The following is a 19,992-nucleotide window of genomic DNA, read 5'->3' on the forward strand; positions in this document are numbered from 1 at the left end:
GGGGCTACGTACCGGGAACCAAAAGGCCATTCGACTTTGTAACTTGTCTGAGCTTCTTTCTTATTTAAGGTATGACACTAACAGAAAGGGGAGTCACTCCAGAGTGCACATCCCCGAAGATGAGAAGAGAATGGTTTCGTAACAGTTTATATACAGTTCAAATAATATCAAAGCGGTAAAAAGCGATATTTAGCACATTAGGCCCAAACATGCAATAAAAATAAGATAATAAATAAAATCCAATTATAAAAATTATTCTAAGCTCACATTCTTGAACCCTGAACCGAAGTTCTGGGTTTTGTTCCCCAGCAGAGTCGCCATAGCTGTCACACCTCCTTTTTACACCCGAGGGGTATATAAGAGAGTTTTTTCCAATTAAGGTGACATTATTCGAAATGGGATTATCTAAATTATCAGAGTCACCACTTGGGATAGTTTATTTGGTGTCCCAAGTCACCGGTTTATTTTAAAAACCCAAATCGAGGAAATTTCGACTTTATTTTAAAAGCCTGCGAACCAGAAATTCTAAGTAAGGAATTTTGTTAACTCGGGAGAAGGTGTTAGGCATTCCCGGGTTCCGTGGTTCTAGCATAGTTGCTTAAACTATTTAATTGGCCTATTATCTTATTTACTACATGTTTTAAACATACGGTGCATTTTAAACTCTATAATCACTTTTAATAATTACCGTTACATATTGCGAATCATATCACGGGAACCGTACCCACGATCTACAATATGTTTAATTTTTGAAGATTAAATTATGGCCGGGTCACATAAATGTACCCCTAGATTTTAGTAATTAAGCGTCACAACTACGTCACAGGAACCGTACCCATAGCTATGGCAATTATTTAATTAACGCGCCTAAAGCAAACTACGAAAGTTCAAGGCAATTTCTATACTAATTTTATATTTATGTGAGGGCCATAGATTGTAGGATTTTATTTATGTATGACGCACCTTAAGTTATTTTCTAAAAGGATTAGCTCTTGATCTAATTTCGTGAGGGCCATGTATTATAGTTTTAAGCGTGGCACACCTCAAATTGTTTTAAGAAAAAAATGGGTATATATTTTAAAGGGGGCAAAATTAAGGTGCTCCTATTTTTAATCTAATTTAAAACTAGTTATCACAACCTCGTCATGGGAAACGTACCCGTAGTTATAATGAATTAATTATGCGCCTAAAGCAAGCTACGCATAGAAACTTCCTTCTATTTAGAATTATATTTGGCGAAAATAAATTAGTAAGGGACAAACTGGACGATTAGCTTGTTCAGGCCAAATTAATGATTCAATGTCTCTTTTTAATTGCCAATTAAAACTACACATTCCATTAACAATAGCCATCCCTGCTCTATTAAGCAAAACCAACCAGAAGAATCAATCAATAAAAAAACGTGACTTGAAGCATATGAACGTCCAAACCAAAATTTTAAGGCAATGTGGGGTCAATTGGAACCCTTTATATCATCCATGACAATTAATTAACTCAACAAGCTATCAGGCTAGAACTTAGGGCCTAAAGTAAGAGATCACAGAAAAAAGATACAATGCCATAACCAGTAAAACGCTGTACCCTGAATGAATAACCATTAAAATTACTACTAACTTGATATTGCGGTTATATGAAAATATCAGCATGTAGCAGGTAAATGACTTTAAACTAACATTCAATTTGACTTAGTTTTAACCAACTTCAGTCATCTTGTTAATCCTATGTGTGACACATTATTTTGTGAAACACTAAGATAGATGCATTTCAACAGTGATATGCAAGCCTAAAAAATAATCACTCTGTTCTCTTGGATGGCAGGGCCGTATAAGCAACAAAACTGTACAAAAGAAAATATTTAAACTACATCTAAACATAAGTAAATCTACTGATATCATAACAAGTCAGTTACATATGACTTAACAAGGAGTAATAGTTATAGAAGACACACATTTCCTGATATCACATTCACCATACACATATAGTCAATACATTAAAAAGAAAAGAAAGTTAACTCTAGAACAATTCTTTTTTGATGTAGTCACTACTTTGCATTCTCTCACAGGTACATTTTGAGCTCAAAGAAAATCAGTGAAACTAACTGCTCAAATTGTTCTCTACTTTCCAGTTTTGTTTCATTATTCACCATTGATGTTTTTTACTTCAGATGCAATCAAAAGAATCATGATTCACGTCTTAAATGTTTTTTCTTAACTACTTGCTAACATCAACAATATCTCTTAGATGGTCAATGTGGATATCAACTAAATACAAGCTGCTTGTGAAAGTTAGTGTATTTTATTAAAATTTGTGTGACGCTCATGTTTTATAAAGTTGTTGGCTTATCCAGAATATACTCAACCTTAGCATTCAACGTTTGGAAATTTTAATCAATTTAAGAACAGACATGAATTCTGTATGGTAATGCAAAATGAATTTATACACCATTAACCAGTAAACACCAAGGCAACACAAGTAAAACCTGACTGAATCGCAACACACAGAACAAATAGAATAAGGAAGATGTGTCCGGAGCCAAGATAAAAAAACTGCATCACAGGCTGGTTTCTCATGAACCAGCTCATAAACACTCCCAATCTAACAAAGTCTCAACCATCATCACATTTTTGATCAATACCAGAACAAATTAAGAAGGAGTGAAGAGATGAACCTGTAATTAGAGCTTTCAATTAGCGAAACTTCAGTGATTACAACAATCTAAGCCGACTCGAACAAAGCTGCAACTCAAAACTTGAAACGAACAGCAACAAGAAACAGAAATCGACGAACTTTAACCAAATCAACACTGAAATTTTGAAACACAAACTCGACTCCAACTTAAACTTTAATCAAGCTTCCTTTTGAGAACCAGAAATCAAGAGAAAGAATAAATGCTAAGAAATCTGTTTTAGTAATTTTTTTTCTGAAATTTTCTCTTGAAATGAAGTAAACACGAATGAAAATGAACTCAGACCATTTGTGCTTTTTTGTGTGTTTTCTAAAGAGAAGCAAACTAAAAAGAAACGGCATGAAGAAAGTGACAACTTCAAGAACCCTAGAAAATTTTAATCTCCTCAAATTTCGAAAATTTTTCTTAGATCTTTCTCTGATTTTTTCTCCTACCCCTTAAACAAGAAAACTCACCTTATATATAACCCTCAAAAATCTCAAAGCTTCTGCCCAAAAATCTGAAAAAATCCCCTCATTTTTGAACGATTTTAGGGATAAATGGAAAGCATGGATCGATTTACATCCATCCATGACTCCTATTCATCTAGCAAATCGCTCCATAGTACACAAATCATGCAAATTCACGAATATTCTTCCTTCTCTGACAGAAATCGTTGGAATAAAGTGACGTGGAGAGGAGGGGGACCCATTTGAGTGAACTCGCTTGAGTTTCAGGCAAGTTGAGGATCGAGTTTGACGAGGAAGATAATGAATAGTACAGTGGGGCGCCATTTCTATATCTAGGTTTAGGGTTTGTATTTTAGGGGAAATTTTATATGAGGGCTTTATATATGAAGGGGAAACGGGTGGGTCGGTGGAGCGGGTTTGGTCTGGTTCTTCCTGGGATGGGGGAGTATTTGGGCTGAGGGTTTACGGGCGCAGCCCAAGTGTGCTAGACCCCCTTTAAAATCATTTTCCCTCATTCTTTTATTATATTTTTTAATCTCTTTTTTTAATTAAAAAGAAAAATCCCAAATTAATCTAAAAAGTGGAATTTAACTAGTTACCTAATTACAAAAATTATAAACATCACTTAATTATACATTAAAAAGAAAAATCAATAAATTAAAAATTTAAAGACAAAAAATGTAAAAATGAGCTATGTCACACCTCCTTTTCACCACACCCGCATAAAGGGATGTATAGAGAGTTTTTTCAATTTAAGTGACAATCGAAACGGGATATTGTTAAAAGATTCAGAGTCGCCACTTGGGAGATTTATGGTGTCCCAAGTCACCGGTTGAAATCCCGAATCGAGGAAAAGATTGATTCTGTTTAACAGTACGCGCACCAGAAATCCGAGTAAGGAATTCTGTTAACCTGGGAAAAGGTGTTAGGAATTCCCGAGTTTCGTAGTTCTAGCACGGTCGCTCAACTATTATAATTAGCCTATTATCTTATCTTAAAACACTTTAAAACCTATGTGCATTTTTCACTTTAAAACCGCTTTTATTTAGATATTTTTTAGAAAGATTCAACGTCATCTAAAACGCGTCTTGAACCACGTCACATAAATGCACCCGCAGTCCGCAACATATTTTATATAACATTGTTAGGATTCGGATTTGGGTCACATAAATGCGCACCCGAGTTTAGGAAGTTAATTTATTAAAATAACGCGCCTAAAGCAATTACGCGTTTTTATGAATATTAAAGGCCTAAGCATGCTCCTAAGGATCCAAAACCATAAGCAGGGTCTAAACAACGTACAACTCCAATCATTACAAAATTCAATTGACATCGTTACTTAATCCCAATATCACTTTAGTCTAATCCTTTTTCATTTTTAGCCCACAAATCGCACAGCCTATTACTTCTCGTCAATTTTCCAACTTATATTCTTGCATCTTAATTTCGAAACATCTTCTTTTACCAAAAGAGTGTCTTAAGACTCGAGTCACCTTCCTGTTATCAACTACATGGAGCAATTGCTCAAAACACAGTAAACTCCGCTAAGGCTACACACCATAAAATGATATATCAACCACAAACTATTTAATTTAAACTCAGACGATTTACATAAAATTAAGTATATAAACACAGAATCGTACCAAGAGCAAACTAAAGAGCATCAACTCACATAATCAGTCAAATAAAATTATGAGCAGACAAGGTCGCTAAAATTGGAAAGTGTAGGGACATGGACCTCAAGACAAAAACTAATAAAGCAAAATGAAAATTCATCCAAAAGCTCAAATCATCACAAATTCATGTTTTACTCAGTTCTTAATTTTCACCTTTTCGAACTCAGCGAAGACGAATTCAATAAAATGAAGAGTGTCCATTGACTGTCATTAATCAGTGAAATTCCAAAATAGTAACCGATTACTTATTCAATTTCAGCAACTAGTCTTGACATATTACTGGAACAAAGCAGCCATTCGATAGTCACATATCAACGGATCCACATGATCACACCAAAACGGAGCAAGAAAAACGGAGGGACGAGACTAACCTTAAAGATGAATCCAAAGTTAAATTTGCAACTCGACAGAGCAAACGGGGCAACGACTAAGATGAGCAACAAACGAACTCAACCAACAGGGAATTTTCTCTGAGCTCCAATGGAAACCTCAGGCTCGAAACATAGCCATGCGACAAACTCGATTCGGAAAATGGGGACTGGTTTAAGGCGTTCTAAATGGGGTTTAATGGTTGTTTCCGGGCAGCAACTATAGTGGCTTTAGATCTAGTTTTTAGCTCACTTCCGTGGCCGGAAATGGAGTTTTCCGGGCAGTTTCGGCTGGACTTTAGGTGATAGGGAATGTTGCTGATTTTGTAGGGAGAAAAATGGAGATCTTCATGGGTTTTTCATAGCTGAGACTACTGAAAATGGAGGAAGGACAATGAATGTCAGCCGGTGGGTTTCTTGCTGTTTTTGTGTGTCTGTGGCTGAAGAAACGACGGATCCGTCCAGTTTTTAGGCGTTTGTTTGTGTGTATTTTCGTCTCTCCCCCCAGATTTTTTAGGTGTTCTCTTTATGTAGAGTCTAGGTTTAGGTTATTATTTTGTGTATTTTGCCAATTAGTCCCTAGGTCTTTTTGTGTTAAGTACTTAGGGTCTCTTTTATTTATTTTTGTTCCAAAGAAGAGTCTAGAAGGGTCCCTAAGGTTAGCTTAATGGTTATTAGACTTAAGGAATGGGCCAGAAATTTGGGTCTTTATGACTAGCTATGCTTAAAATTAGCTTAATTAACTAAAAATTTATCCACATAGAAATATTATCAAAAATATTAATTAGCCCTACTTAAGTAAAAATAATTATTAAAATAAGACTGACTATTAAAACAAAACTATTTTTTGGTATTTTTTTTTTCAAGATTAAAAAAATGACTATAAAACATTAATGAAACTATTTTTTGTAATTTTTATTTTCTTGTAATAAAATAAAGTAAAAGAGTCAAAATTAGCTGAAATAACGACATTAGGCCTAAACTAAATATTTACGCTAAAATGGGTGAAATTTCGGGGAGGGTCAAAAATCACATGTCTACAACTGTCCCTCTTTGACTGGAAAGACGAAGTATTTTCAGACAAAGAACGACTAGACAAGTTGTTTGACCCGACCCTTATTTGGAGAGACTAAAACTAAGAGAAAAGGGAAATGTGACCGAGCCCTGGTATCTGAGCTGCCTACATATCCTTGGCTATAAAAGAATCAGGCCACGTGTAGTTCAGAGGTGAGTGAGATGATGGAGTGTGCCGAGGTGGAGAGCCGGTCGAGGTGCCGTTCCGCTGAGGTTCCGGTTCGCGGTCCTGTTATTACATCAAAATCAAAAATAAAAAAGGCTAACTAAGCCTATCAGCTACGAGTTACAAGATTCCTATCTATGAGTCTTCTGAAGTTTGATCTTGAGTCTTGGTTGGTTCTTCATGCGGACTCTGATCTGAATCTTAATGCTTGTTACCCGCAGGTGTTGGTTCAATCTTCTTGAGTTTTTCAAACCAAGACGGGACATGCAGAGCTTGTGACCTCAGCTCTGTCTTGAGCAGCTCACATCTTTTATTAACTTCTGCATTTGGATTCACTTCTTGTCTTTGTTTTTTTCTTTTTATTCTGGATTGTGACTAACTTCTGTTGATCATCTTGGACTGCTGACCTGAATTGCATTCTGAATTGAATTCCCCCTTCTTTTTTTTTCCAGGTGGGCGCCTGATTGCTGAACTTGAACCGTCTTCTCTTGTTACTTGACACTGTTTTCCCTTACACCTTGAACCATTTTCCCTTGAAACTTGAACTGTCTTCCTTCGAAACTGCTTTCCCTTGAAACTTGAGTTGTCTTCCTTCAAAACTGCTTTCCCTTGAAACTTGAGTTATCTTCCCTTGTTCTCCAGGTGGGCGCCTGATTACAACAAAACAGACAAAACAAAAGATTTTTTTGCCCCAGTTTGCACTAGGAAGATTTGTGAGTTGTTAGCAAAATTGTAAACCACTTGTACTATTGATGCAATGATGAGAGTAGAATAGACTGGGAAAACTATAAACTAAGCTTGACTAAAGTAAAAACTCACCTTATTCTCCAGACAGCCCCCCTGATTTCAGGAAAACTAAACATTGATAATCTTAAGAAAACTAAAAATTGACCCATTTTTTCTTATCCAAACTTCCTCTACTTTTTTTTTCTTTTTTTTCTTTAAAATATCCTAGGAGAAAATTCATCAGACTAGGTTTTCTATCTTAGGAGAAAGATTCATCAGACTAAGACGTTAATCCTAGGAGAAAATTCATCAGACTAGGTTTTTCTCTTTTTTTTGTTTTGTTTTTTTGGTATCTTAGGAAAAAGATTCATCAGACTAAGACGTTTACCCTAGGAGAAAATTCATCAGACTAAGTCTTCTTATCTTAGGAGAAAGATTCATCAGACTAAGATTTTGATCCTAGGAGAAAGTTCATCAGACTAGGTTTTCTATCTTAGGAGAAAAATTCATCACACTAAGATTTCGATCCTAGGAGAAAATTCATCAGACTAGGTTTTCTATCTTAGGAGAAAAATTCATCAGACTAAGATTTCGATTGGGAGGAAAATCCATTAGACTAGGACTTTTTATCCTAGGAGAAAAAATGTGAAGATCAATGGCAAGATTTTATGCACAATAGCAAGACAAATAAAGACAAAGATTTGAGAAACTTCCCTTTGTCGGCTCTTCTCGTCTTTTCTTTTTCTTCTCTTTTTTTATTTTTTTTATTTTTTCATTTTTTCTCCTTTTGAATCACTTTCCTTGCACCGCTTTGTTCCTGTTTCATACAAAGAAAAATTTGTCAATTTTGAAAATGGTGGTCGGTTTGTGGCCTTGAGTCTTTGGGCAGCTTGGCTTCTGCTCAATCAGCTTGAGTCAGCTTTAGGAGACTTTTGCTCTGCATCAACCCTAATTGCTTCACACCCAGTACCATTTGTATTTGCGGCTCGATCTGTCTTATCCCAACTGGAGATCTTTGCTTAGGTGACTTTTTCCGATATCTTGAATGGCTTTCTGCTTTTTGAGAAATTTTTCTATCAAAGAGAATCACCAGTTATCTTTCTTGCACCGATTAGGCTGAGAAGAGTCTTTTTGGGGAAGCCTTTGTATGAATCTTCAAGGTATATTGACAATAACAACTGAGTGCAGGCCAATTTTACTTTATGCAACTGAAAAGCTGGTAGCAGATTTTGAAATCTTTTCTTGCTTGTTTTGTCAAGGACTGACTCAAAGTGAAGGACACAAATGATGCAAAGAAACAAGTATTAACAAAAAATGCCCCCTGTCGAAAGACAGATGGAAGAGTTTTTTTTTTTATATAACTAGCCTTAATGATCATGACATGCATTTTGGACTCAACGGCCTGATCCATCAAACTAATCCAATCTTCCCTTTTACCATTCTTATGACCTTTGAAGTCGGGCTTGTTTATGCCAATTCTTCGCATCAGCTTCACGACTCACTTTCGACAAGTAGTGCCCGAGGGGTTTTCACCAACAAGTCTCTCTCATTTATTTATCTTTCCTTACCGTCGCCTTACAGTGCCCGTGAGGGTTTTCACTAATAAGACTCTCATTTTTTCTTTTTCTTTCTCTCCTTTTGTGAGCAACTCGACGATGTTCTACGTCGTGTGACAATTGTTGCTCATTGCATGTGTCTTTGGCATTCTTGAAGGCATATCGGGAGGTCTTTATTTGGAAGGATTTTGGATAGGGTTAGAAAGAAAGGACGTCATGAAGGCTCAAAATAAACTCAAAGTGAGGGGTTATAGACTTACAACTCTTGGAATAGACTCTTTCAAAAATGAAATAAAATCTTTGCCACAGTTTCAGATGCTGGAGATTTTTGGAGTTTTCTATTTTTTTCTATTTTTTCATTTTCTTCTAAATTCTTATTTAGTTGGATCGAACCGTGAGGCTGCCTACGCATCCTTATTTTGTAGGGAATCAGGTCGAACGTAGTTCAAACATCTGACCTAACTAATTTTTTTTATTTTTCTTTCTGTTGTTTTTATCTTTTTCTTTTTTTTTTCAAGGTGCCTCGACTTCTATTTTTTAGGGCACCGATCTTTTACAATTCTCTTTTTTTCTTAGAACTTTCTAAAAGCTGCCCCAGTTTGTACTCTTGGGGCATGGACTTTTCTTTTTTTCTTTGTTTTTTTCTTTTTCATTTTTTCTTCTTTTTTTTTGACTCTTGAATCTAATCTTGATTCCAAAAGAGGGTGGTCAAAGAAAATAACACAGGCTCAGAATGGGTAACAAAGGGTATAGAGTATTTGGATAGCAGAAAAGGACCTCCCAGCCTCGAGAATACTAATTATGTTATCTTTTCGCGATTACAGCATTGACGAACATGTCTGTCTTCTTGGTGTGTCGTGGTCACAAGACACTTTCCATCCCTTAATGTCAAACTTTTCAACAAACTTCAATTGATTAAATATCATGAAGCCTGATCTTCACAATGATTTGAAGGTGAATTTTACTCGACTTTAATTTCAAAGTATTTCAACTCTTTATTCATCCTCAAAAGTGTTTTTTTAGTTATCCAACTCCAAAATAAATCAGTTTCTAAGATCTGGCCAAAATTTTCGCATGCATGTCATGTTATTAGAACTAGCGCGAAAAGAAATAAGAACAGAGTGACACAAAAGGACAAACTGTGTTTTATTGAGTAAAGGAAGAAAGGGTTTGACAATAAGACAAACAACCTAAAATCCGAGTTAACAGAACAGATAGACAAGACTCACACAAACAGAATGGAGGGATAGAAGGGTTTGACTCAAACAAATAAAATCTGGATGACAACCCTGAAATAACCCAGATAGTAGAAAAAACATCAAACAAGCTACCAAGATTCCTTCCTAATGAGGAGAGAATGACTTTTCAATTGCTAAGCTTGACATTTAGCCACAAATTTCCTCATCAAAATCACCATGGCCTTCCCCAATTTCAGTCGACAAGTTCCCGAGAAGATTCTCATACTCCACGTCACCGGGCATTATCCCCACAAAGTGTGCATCATCATGTGCAGGTAAAGGATTCTGCGCGATATTCTTGGCGTCACTGTCTTGGATCACAATCAGGTTTTCCTGGATCATCCTTTCTATTTCTCTTTTCAAATCCCGACAGCTTTCAATGTTATGCCTGGGCATTGGAATGGTATTCACACCTTTTAGAAGAGTCAAAGCTTCTTGCACGTGGGTCCACATGATTTGGAGGAATGGATGCAATCATGTCATGATGCTTTAACTTCTCAAACAAGCTTGCATAGGACTCTCCTATTGGCGTAAAATTATCTTTCAACCTTTGTTCCCTTCTATACCCCTGGCTTGGATGCGGGTTATAGGGCACTTGAATATTTTGTGGAGGCTGGTGGAGATGCTCATGCTCGCCTTCTGGGGTATTTTAGTGGCTGGCCAACATACTGAGGTGGAGCAACAGAGTATTGTGGGTTCTAAGGTGGATAATAATGCTCAAGGGAGTTATTGGAAAACAGACGAGGCTGGCCATACCTTTGAGACATTCTCCTCGGACCTCTTCTCGACCCTGATGTCATCATGATTTCTTCATCCATCTCATTCGTGCCACTAAAATTATCAGATTCAATCTGGACAGCCTGAGTTGCAGCTTTGAGAACTGCTTGACATATAATTTTGCCTGTCTTAAGACCATTCTCAACCATTTCCCCCATTTTGATTGCTTTTGAGAAGGATTTACCCAATGCAAACATCATATTTTGAAAGTAATCTGGCTCTTGTGCCTGAAGGAACACAGTGATTAGCTCGTGGTCATCCATAGGTGGCTTAACTCTAGCTACTTGCTCTCTCCATTTAATGGCATATTCGCTGAAACGTTCAGTTGGTTTCTTATTCAGGTTTGAAAGGGAAATGCGGTCTGGGGCGATGTCGATGTTGTATTGGAACTGTTTGACAAAGGCATGTGCCATGTCATCCCAGACATACCAGCGAGATGTGTCTTGATCCATAAAACATTCGGAGGCTACTCCCGTAAGGCTTTCCCCAAAATAAGCCATCAACAATTCTTCATTTCTTCCCACACCTCTTAGTTGATTGCAATACCTTTTTAGGTGGGCTATGGGATCTCCATGTCCACCATACTTTTCAAATTTGGGAGTCTTGAAACCAGGCGGCAAATGGACATCGGGGAACATACATAGAACTTTGAAGGCAACACTCTTTTGACCTGCCAACCCTTGCATATTTTTCAACCGTTGTTCTAAACTTTTCACTCTTTGGGTCATTTCTTCCTGTACCATTTTTCGGGCAGGCTTCTTAATGTTTGCAGGAAGATCAAACGAGTACGAGTGGTACTCAGGAGAGTGGTACTGCTCTTGCTGTGTAGCAAATTGTGACTCATGACGAGGCTGCCCTTGACCACTGGCCCATGCTTGACACATTTTGGTCATTTGCTATTTCAATATTCTATTTTCCTCAACCACAATAGACTCTTGTTGAACCCTTTGACCCTGAGTCTCTTGAGCACTTGTAACAACTTCGATGTCAGTTATCATTTTTCCTTGGATCTTGTGTTGGCCGCTTACCACAAACCGACCACCTCAACTTTCTTTACAATTCAAAACAAAACATGTTAGAATGGACTTAGTCGGTCCTTATTATTATCAATATTTTTTCACCTTTGTTTTTCTTTCCTTTTTTTCATCATTCTTTTTAAACGGTTGATCGAACCTGATGTGGGTTGCCTACGTATCATGCGGGAACATGAATCAGATCTTGCGTAGTTCGGGAAGATCATGAATAAAGTAAATAAACTAACTCCCTTTTTTAGACTTTGAATTTTTCATTTTATTTTTTTTCGAAAGAAAGACTTATAAAGAAGAAAGAGAATATTTTTGGATTTTGATTTTTTTTCCAGCATTTTTGCAAAGAAAGACTTCTAAAGAAAAAATATTTTTTTTGAATTTTTTCCTCTGGAATTTCGAAAGAAAAACTTTTAAAGAAGAAAAAAAAATATTTTTTGGAATTTTATTCTGAATTTATGAAAGAAATGCTTCTAATAAAAATAGTTTTGAATTTTGAATTTTCTTTTCAATTTTGAAAGAAGAGTGAAAATATTTTTGGATTTTTTGGAAGAAATTAAAAGAAATATTTTTGTATATTTTTTTTAAAAAATAATTAGGGTCTAAAAGAAAGCCTTTCTATAGAAGCAAGTAATGAAAAATGTTTTTGGTTTTTTTTGAAAATTGGGTTCTAAAAAAAGACTTTTTTAGAGAGGAAGTAAAGGAAAACATTTTTGGATTTTTTTGAAAATTATGGGCCGGAACCGATGAGGTTTGCCTACGTATCTCACATCCGGTGAGAATCAGACCCGCGTAGTTCGCCCGTTTTGACGCAACAGAAAAATATGACTTATTTTGAAATGGCTTTTTTTTCTTTTCAAAATTTCAACAGAATTTCAGGGTAATTCAAATACCTACCTCTCACTCTCTTTTCTTTTTTCTTTTTTCTCCTTTTTTTTTCTCTTTTTTTCATTTTCTTTCCCTATTCTAGAAGCCAGTCAACATGCAAGCCGAAATAGATAGATACGTAAGTAGCACGTAAGATGCATCAGGATGGTCTTTTAATTTGGGTACACCTGTCCTAGACGGACCCAATCCCTGTGTTGAGTCCCCAAAGTCAAATGCAAATGATACAAACAAACGTTCCTACTAGGGATCCGGCATGAGGCAGAGTTATTCTAAGCTAAAAACCTGGGTATATCGTTCTAGACTTGTGTACCCGAGCGGACAACTCAAGCCGAGGAGGGGGCTACGTACCGGAAACCAAAAGGCCATCCGGCTTAATAACTTGTCCGAGCCTCTTTATTATTTCAAGGTATAACACTAGCAGAATAGAGAGTCTCGACCAGCGAGCACATCCCCGAAGATGAGAAGAAAAGGGTTTCGTAGCAGTTTATATACAGTTCAGATAATATCAAAGCGGTAAAAGTCTCATTTAATACATTAGGCCCAAACATGTAATAAAATTAGATAACAGATAAGGCCAAATACAATAATTCATCTAAGCTCGAATTCTAAACCCTGAACCAGAGATTCCGGGTTCTTATCCCCAGCAGAGTCGCCAGAGCTGTCACACCTCCTTTTCACCTACACCCGCATAAAGGGATGTATAGGGATTTTTTTTCAATTTAAGTGACAATCGAAACGAGATTTATTGTTAAAAGATTCAGAGTCGTCACTTTGGAGATTTATGTTGTCCCAAGTAACCGATTGAAATCCCGAATCGAGGAAAAGATTGACTCTGTTTAACAGTCCGCGCACCAGAAATCCGAGTAAGGAATTCTGTTAACTCGGGAGAAGGTGTTAGGCATTCCCGAGTTCTGTGGTTCTAGCACGGTCGCTCAACTGTTATAATTAGCCTATTATCTTATCTTAAAACACTTTAAAACCTATGTGTATTTTTAACTTTAAAACCGCTTTTATTTAGATATTTTTTTTGAAAGATTCAACGTCATCTAAAATGCGTCTTGAACCACGTCACATAAATGCACCCGCAGTCCGCAACACATTTTATATAACATTGTTAGGATTCGGATTTGGGTCACATAAATGCGCACTCGAGTTTAGGAAGTTAATTTATTAAAATAACGCGCCTAAAGCAATTACGCGTTTTTATGAATATTAAAGGCCTAAGCATGCTCCTAAGGATCCAAAACCACATCCATAAGTAAGGTCTAAACAATGTACAACTCCAATCATTGCAAAATTCAATTGACGTCGTTACTTAATCCCAATATCACTTTAGTCTAATCCTTTTTTATTTTTAGCCCACAAATCGCACAGCCTATTACTTCTCGTCAATTTCCAACTTATATTCTTGCATCTTAATTTCGAAACATCTTCTTTTACCAAAAGAGTGTCTTAAGACTCGATTCACCTTTATGTTATCAACTACATGGAGCAATTTCTCAAAACACAGTAAACTCCTCTAAGGCTACACACCATAAAATGATATATCAACCACAAACTATTTAATTTAAACTCAGACGATTTACATAAAATTAAGTATATAAACATAAAATCGTACCAAGAGCAAACTAAAGAGCATCAACTCACATAATCAGTCAAATAAAATTATGAGCAGACAAGGTCGCTAAAATTGGAAAGTGTAGGGACATGGACCTCAAGACAAAAACTAATAAAGCAAAATGAAAATTCATCCAAAAGCTCAAATCATCACAAATTCATGTTTTACTCAGTTCTTAATTTTCACCTTTTCGAACTCAGCGAAGACGAATTCAATAAAATGAAGAGTGTCCATTGACTGTCATTAATCAGTGAAATTCCAAAATAGTAACCGATTACTTATTCAATTTCAGCAACTAGTCTTGACATATTACTGGAACAAAGCAGCCATTTGATAGTCATATATCAACGGATCCACATGATCACACCAAAACGGAGCAAGAAAAATGGAGGGACGAGACTAACCTTAAAGATGAATCCAAAGTTAAATTTGCAACTCGACAGAGCAAACGGGGCAACGGCTAAGATGAGCAACAAAAGAAGTCAACCAACAGGGAACTTTCTCCGAGCTCCAATGGAAACCTCAGGCTCGAAACATAGCCATGCGACAAACTCGATTCGGAAAATGGGGACTGGTTTAAGGCTTTCTAAATGGGGTTTAATGGCTGTTTCCGGGCAGCAACTATGGTGGCTTCAGATCTAGTTTTTAGCTCACTTCCGTGGCCGGAAATGGAGTTTTCCGGGTAGTTTCGGCTGGACTTTAGGTGATAGGGAATGTTGTTGATTTTTTAGGGAGAAAAATGGAGATCTTCATGGGTTTTTCATAGCTGAGACTACTGAAAATGGCGGAAGGACAATAAAGGTCAGCAAGTGGGTTTCTTGCTGTTTTTGTGTGTCTGTGGCTGAAGAAATGACGGATCCGTCCAGCTTTTAGGCGTTAGTTTATGTGTATTTTCGTCTCTCCCCCCAGATTTTTTTTAGGTGTTCTCTTTATGTAGAGTCTAGGTTTAGGTTATTATTTTGTGTATTTTGCCAATTAGTCCGTAGGTCTTTTTGTGTTAAGTCCTTAGGGTCATTTTTATTTATTTTTGTTCCAAAGAAGAGTCTAGAAGGGTCCCTAAGGTTAGCTTAATGGGTATTGGGTATTGGACTTAAGGAATGAGCCAGAAATTTGGGTCTTTATGACTTAGCTATGCTTAAAATTAGCTTAATTAACTAAAAATTTATCCACATAGAAATATTATCAAAAATATTAATTAGCCCTACTTAAGTAAAAATAATTATTAAAATATCTGACTATTAAAACAAAACTATTTTTTGGTATTTTTTTTCAAGATTTAAAAAAGTGACTATAAAACATTAACGAAACTATTTTTTTGTAATTTTTATTTTCTTGTAATAAAATAAAGTAAAAGAGTCAAAATTAGCTGAAATAGCGATATTAGGCTTAAACTAAATTTTTACGCTAAAATGGGTGAAATTTCGGGGAGGGTCAAAAATCACATGTCTACAAGCTATTTTTTGTGATTTTCCAAATTTTCATAAAACAAACAATCCTTGATTAATTCTAAAAAATGTAAAACAAATCCTAAATGCAATGCATGATATTTTTTTGTATTTTCATGATTTAAATAAAAAGCAAACATGCATAGAAATGCAAATAATTTAAAAATATTCTACAAAATTCCTAAAAATGGCAAATAATTAACAGAAAACCTATTTTCTTGGGATTTTATAGGAGTATTTCGTATAGGGAAAAAATCACATGCTTACACTTATAGTTATCTTTTAATTTTTATAGCAAAATATTTATTTATGACCACTTCCTACCTTTAAGCCATTAAATACGCTGTATACTATTTTTCTTTCTCCCTCTCTCTTCCCTCTCTCCTCCTTTCTCTTTCCTCTTTCTTCTCTTTTCCCCCCAGTTTTTTCCTCCCCTACTTCTAGAAACCCTAGCAGCGGATGTGCTCCACCAGCGTTAGATGCGGCCGTTGACCACTTCCCCCCTTCATTGTTGTGTCACCCCTAACCCCCTCCTCAAGCCGGCGATTTCTTTCACACAGTTGTGCTACACATTCTAAATTTTTCTTAGATTTTGCATTGATTGTTTATGTTTGCTTTGTGAGATCTGAAGAAGTTCTGTCTCTAGTTTCCATTTGATCCTTTAAATTGGTGCTTCTTCAACAACTGTCTTCATTTAACCTGTGGCGACGCCCCACATGGCAGCATCCTAGATATCGGTGGATTGGGGACGGAGTTTGGGGCTGAGGAACTTGAAGAGTCTGTTACCTTTTTTTCATTATATTTCAATGTATCTCATTTGTATTCCATATATTTCATTGTATTCACTGTCTTTTTTCATTGTATTTCAATGTATCTCGCTGTATTCCATGTATTTCATTGTATTCACTTCTCACTGTATTCCATGAATGTATTCATATATTTTTTTAATTAATATAATTTATGTATTCAGATGTATATATGTATTCAAATGTATCTGCAGTATGTATTCATATATTTTTGCACTATAGATGACCTGCTATACTTCATGTATTCAATGTATTTTTATGTATTTAACTATACTGAATGCAATTATATAATTTTAATATATAAATCTATTTATAAAGATACCATTAAAAAATATTTTAGTAAAGATACCACTAAAAAAAGGATGGATTGAATCTTTAAAGATTGCTTTCTTTTTGGGATATTTTTCTGTTGAGAATCTTTTCTATAATTGGAAATACAAATTTTGTATGTTATAATTGAGTTTTTTGAGTTATATTAGGAGTCTATCGCGCTAATTGATTCACTTACCGTTTTTAAACAGCTCAAGACCCTTTTCTCCCGCAAATTCCGTTACAGTATTCACGAATACAGCTCGCGAATACAGTCGAATACATTCTCTGCTTAGCTGGACTCCCCTATTTTCTGCCGAGTTTTGCAACTATATTCATGAATATAGTAGCAAATATATATCGAATACAGTCTATAACAACTGAAAACATACCTATAGGAAGTAATTTAGTAAAGGGTAGCTATAACAAGCTAATAATCACTAAAACATAGTGGTTTTGAAATTTTTTCAATAAATATTATGAGCTAATATAAGTGGATTAATTATATAAATCCAATATAATTGGCCTACAAATGATGAGCCCACTTCATTAGGCCCAAGATATCATCTTTCTAGAGGCCCAGCTTGGTGTCACGCGTGAAATGACATGGCATACCAAGTCAAATGGGAGAGACAATAGGATCATGCCATGTGTCAAAATGACAAGGCATGCCAAGTCACATTAAAAGGCCAATGAAACCGCGCACGTGTGCAAGTGACATGTTCTGGATAATCAAATGCGGCCTTGTCACACTTTAATTTGATTTGTCGGAAAGAGTTTGTTCTTATCATAACTCTTCCCTCCCACAACTCTAAATATGGGTCTTCATAACCTAGAAAAGACACCAGAAGTTATAACAAGAAGCAAGAGAGAGCTCATGGATCAAATGCCGCAAATTTCTCTACAAGTTTCAAGCTTCAAGCAATCAAGTTCAAGTTCAAGAAATCAAGTTAAGATCAAGAACAAAGAACAAATCAACATTCAAGGAGTACGAGTTCAAATCAAAGTTCGTGCTGATTGAATTCAAGATCATCGTTCGGGGCAACAACTACATATTCAAGATCAAGATCAAAGGCCCTTGAGTTTATTTACTATTGAGAAGAAGAATCACAGGATTCATAGAGATTGTACACTCATATTATTTGAAATCAAATACTATGATTGTTGCAATATTTTCGGTCTTGATTTTATTTTCTCGACGCAAATTTATTGTCTACAATATATATATTATCTTTATTTAAAATTAATAAATTTAAAATTTAAATAAAATAATACTAACTAATTATTTATTCATAATAAAGCAAATCTTAATTTACGTGATCTTATAAAAATTATTTATTTGAAAAAGCAGGCTCTAAAATTTAGTGATGGTGGTAACAAAGTGGTCAATGATGATGGTTTTAAGGTAGTGGTTGATGAAGGTCATGATTGGTTGAGGCAGCTGGATATGATGGTTATGTAATAGTAATAAGATAATAGTGGCATTAGAGATGATTGGTTGTTACGACCCGAATTTTTCACCCTTGGGAGTCGTAATGGTGCCTACTAGTGAAAGCTAGACAAGCCAACCATTTGAATTATTTACCTTTTTCCCATTTTTAATCCTTTAACAATTATGAACCAACATTATATAAATAGCGGAATTTAAATAAGTGGAAGAACAAAATAAAACCATTTAAATATTTCCAATACAATTCCTTAAACAAAGACTACCCAGAACTGATGTCATAATTTTACAGACGGTCTAGGATTACTACAAATAAGAGTCCGAAAAATAAATACAATACTGTCTCGAAAATACATAAATGAAACAGGATGAAAGGATAGAAGGAGACGCCAAGGCCTGCAGACCCCTACAGGACTACCTCGGGTCGCCTGAATGGACTGAAGACAACACCCTCACTGCGTTCCGAAAGCTGCTGCACCGGAATCTGCACACAGTGCAGAGTGTAGTATCATCACAACCGACCCCATGTGCTGGTAAGTGCCTAGACTAACCTCGGCGAAGTAGTGACGAGGCTAGGACCAGACTACCAAATAAACCTGTGTAGTTAATTCATATAAAACGGAACAATAAAAGCAAAACTTTACAACTAAAGATAGGAAGGGAAAATCATGCTGTGGGGGACAACAAATAGCAACAGAAATCAACAGTTAAATGTAAAGAACACCGTAACTCAATTATCAATAGAAATCAGGAAAATCAAAGACAAGTGCACGACATCACCCTTCGTGCTTTTACTCTAGTCCTCGCCATAAAATCAATAAAATAGGAACAACATCACCCTTCGTGATTTTACCTCACATAATCATAGCACAGAATTATCCTTCATACATTAACGCTCATATCATGGCATGGAATTGTACATCGTGCGGTACGACATCACCCTTCGTGCTTCTACACTCTCTCACAAATATCATACACGGCATCACCCTTCGTGCTTTACACTCTTCCTCACAAAAATCATACACAGCGTCACCCTTCGTGCTTTAACACTCTTCCTCACCCAAACAACAATCACAAAGCAATAAGGGCAAGGGAATCAACAAATTCACAATAAAATGGACAAGGGAACAATAGTACAACAATCATATCCCGGCAAGGGAAACAAGATCAAAATAATAACATCCCGGCAAGGGAAATAATATTAAAATAACAACATTCCGGCAAGGGAGATAATATCATAATCCTCTTTTCTTTTTCACATTTACTTCATAACTCAATTCACAGTTTGAGCCAATGCTGTAGAAGGTTCAATTGCCAAATATACTTCCACAAATCATTTTACAACTTAAGCCAACGTTCTTCAATGTTCAAATACCAATATTGTTACAACCCATATCCACACGCGTTAGTTCATGCCATATATTAGTTAACATAAATTCAAGAAGGAATTACCTTTGAGATGATAAGAAGTTAATCCTATTGGTCTTAAGTGATACAAGGGTGTATAAGGGTGATTAACAAGTATTAGAAGTTAAACGAATCAAGGATGTGGTAACTCGTATTTTCAGGTAAACCTAGAGGTTCTTAATACACTCAAGGTCATGTATTAAGGTGTTTGAATCATATAATATCCGTATCATAAGTCTTGAAGTCAAACGAGTTATGAAACAAAAGTCGACAAACGTTGTCGCAACTTAGGTTCATAATTTTACTTAAACATTAGGTTAATTGTTTCTAC

Source organism: Nicotiana sylvestris, chromosome 8 (genome assembly GCF_000393655.2).
Source record: "Nicotiana sylvestris chromosome 8, ASM39365v2, whole genome shotgun sequence".
NCBI classification, from domain to species: Eukaryota; Viridiplantae; Streptophyta; class Magnoliopsida; order Solanales; family Solanaceae; genus Nicotiana; species Nicotiana sylvestris.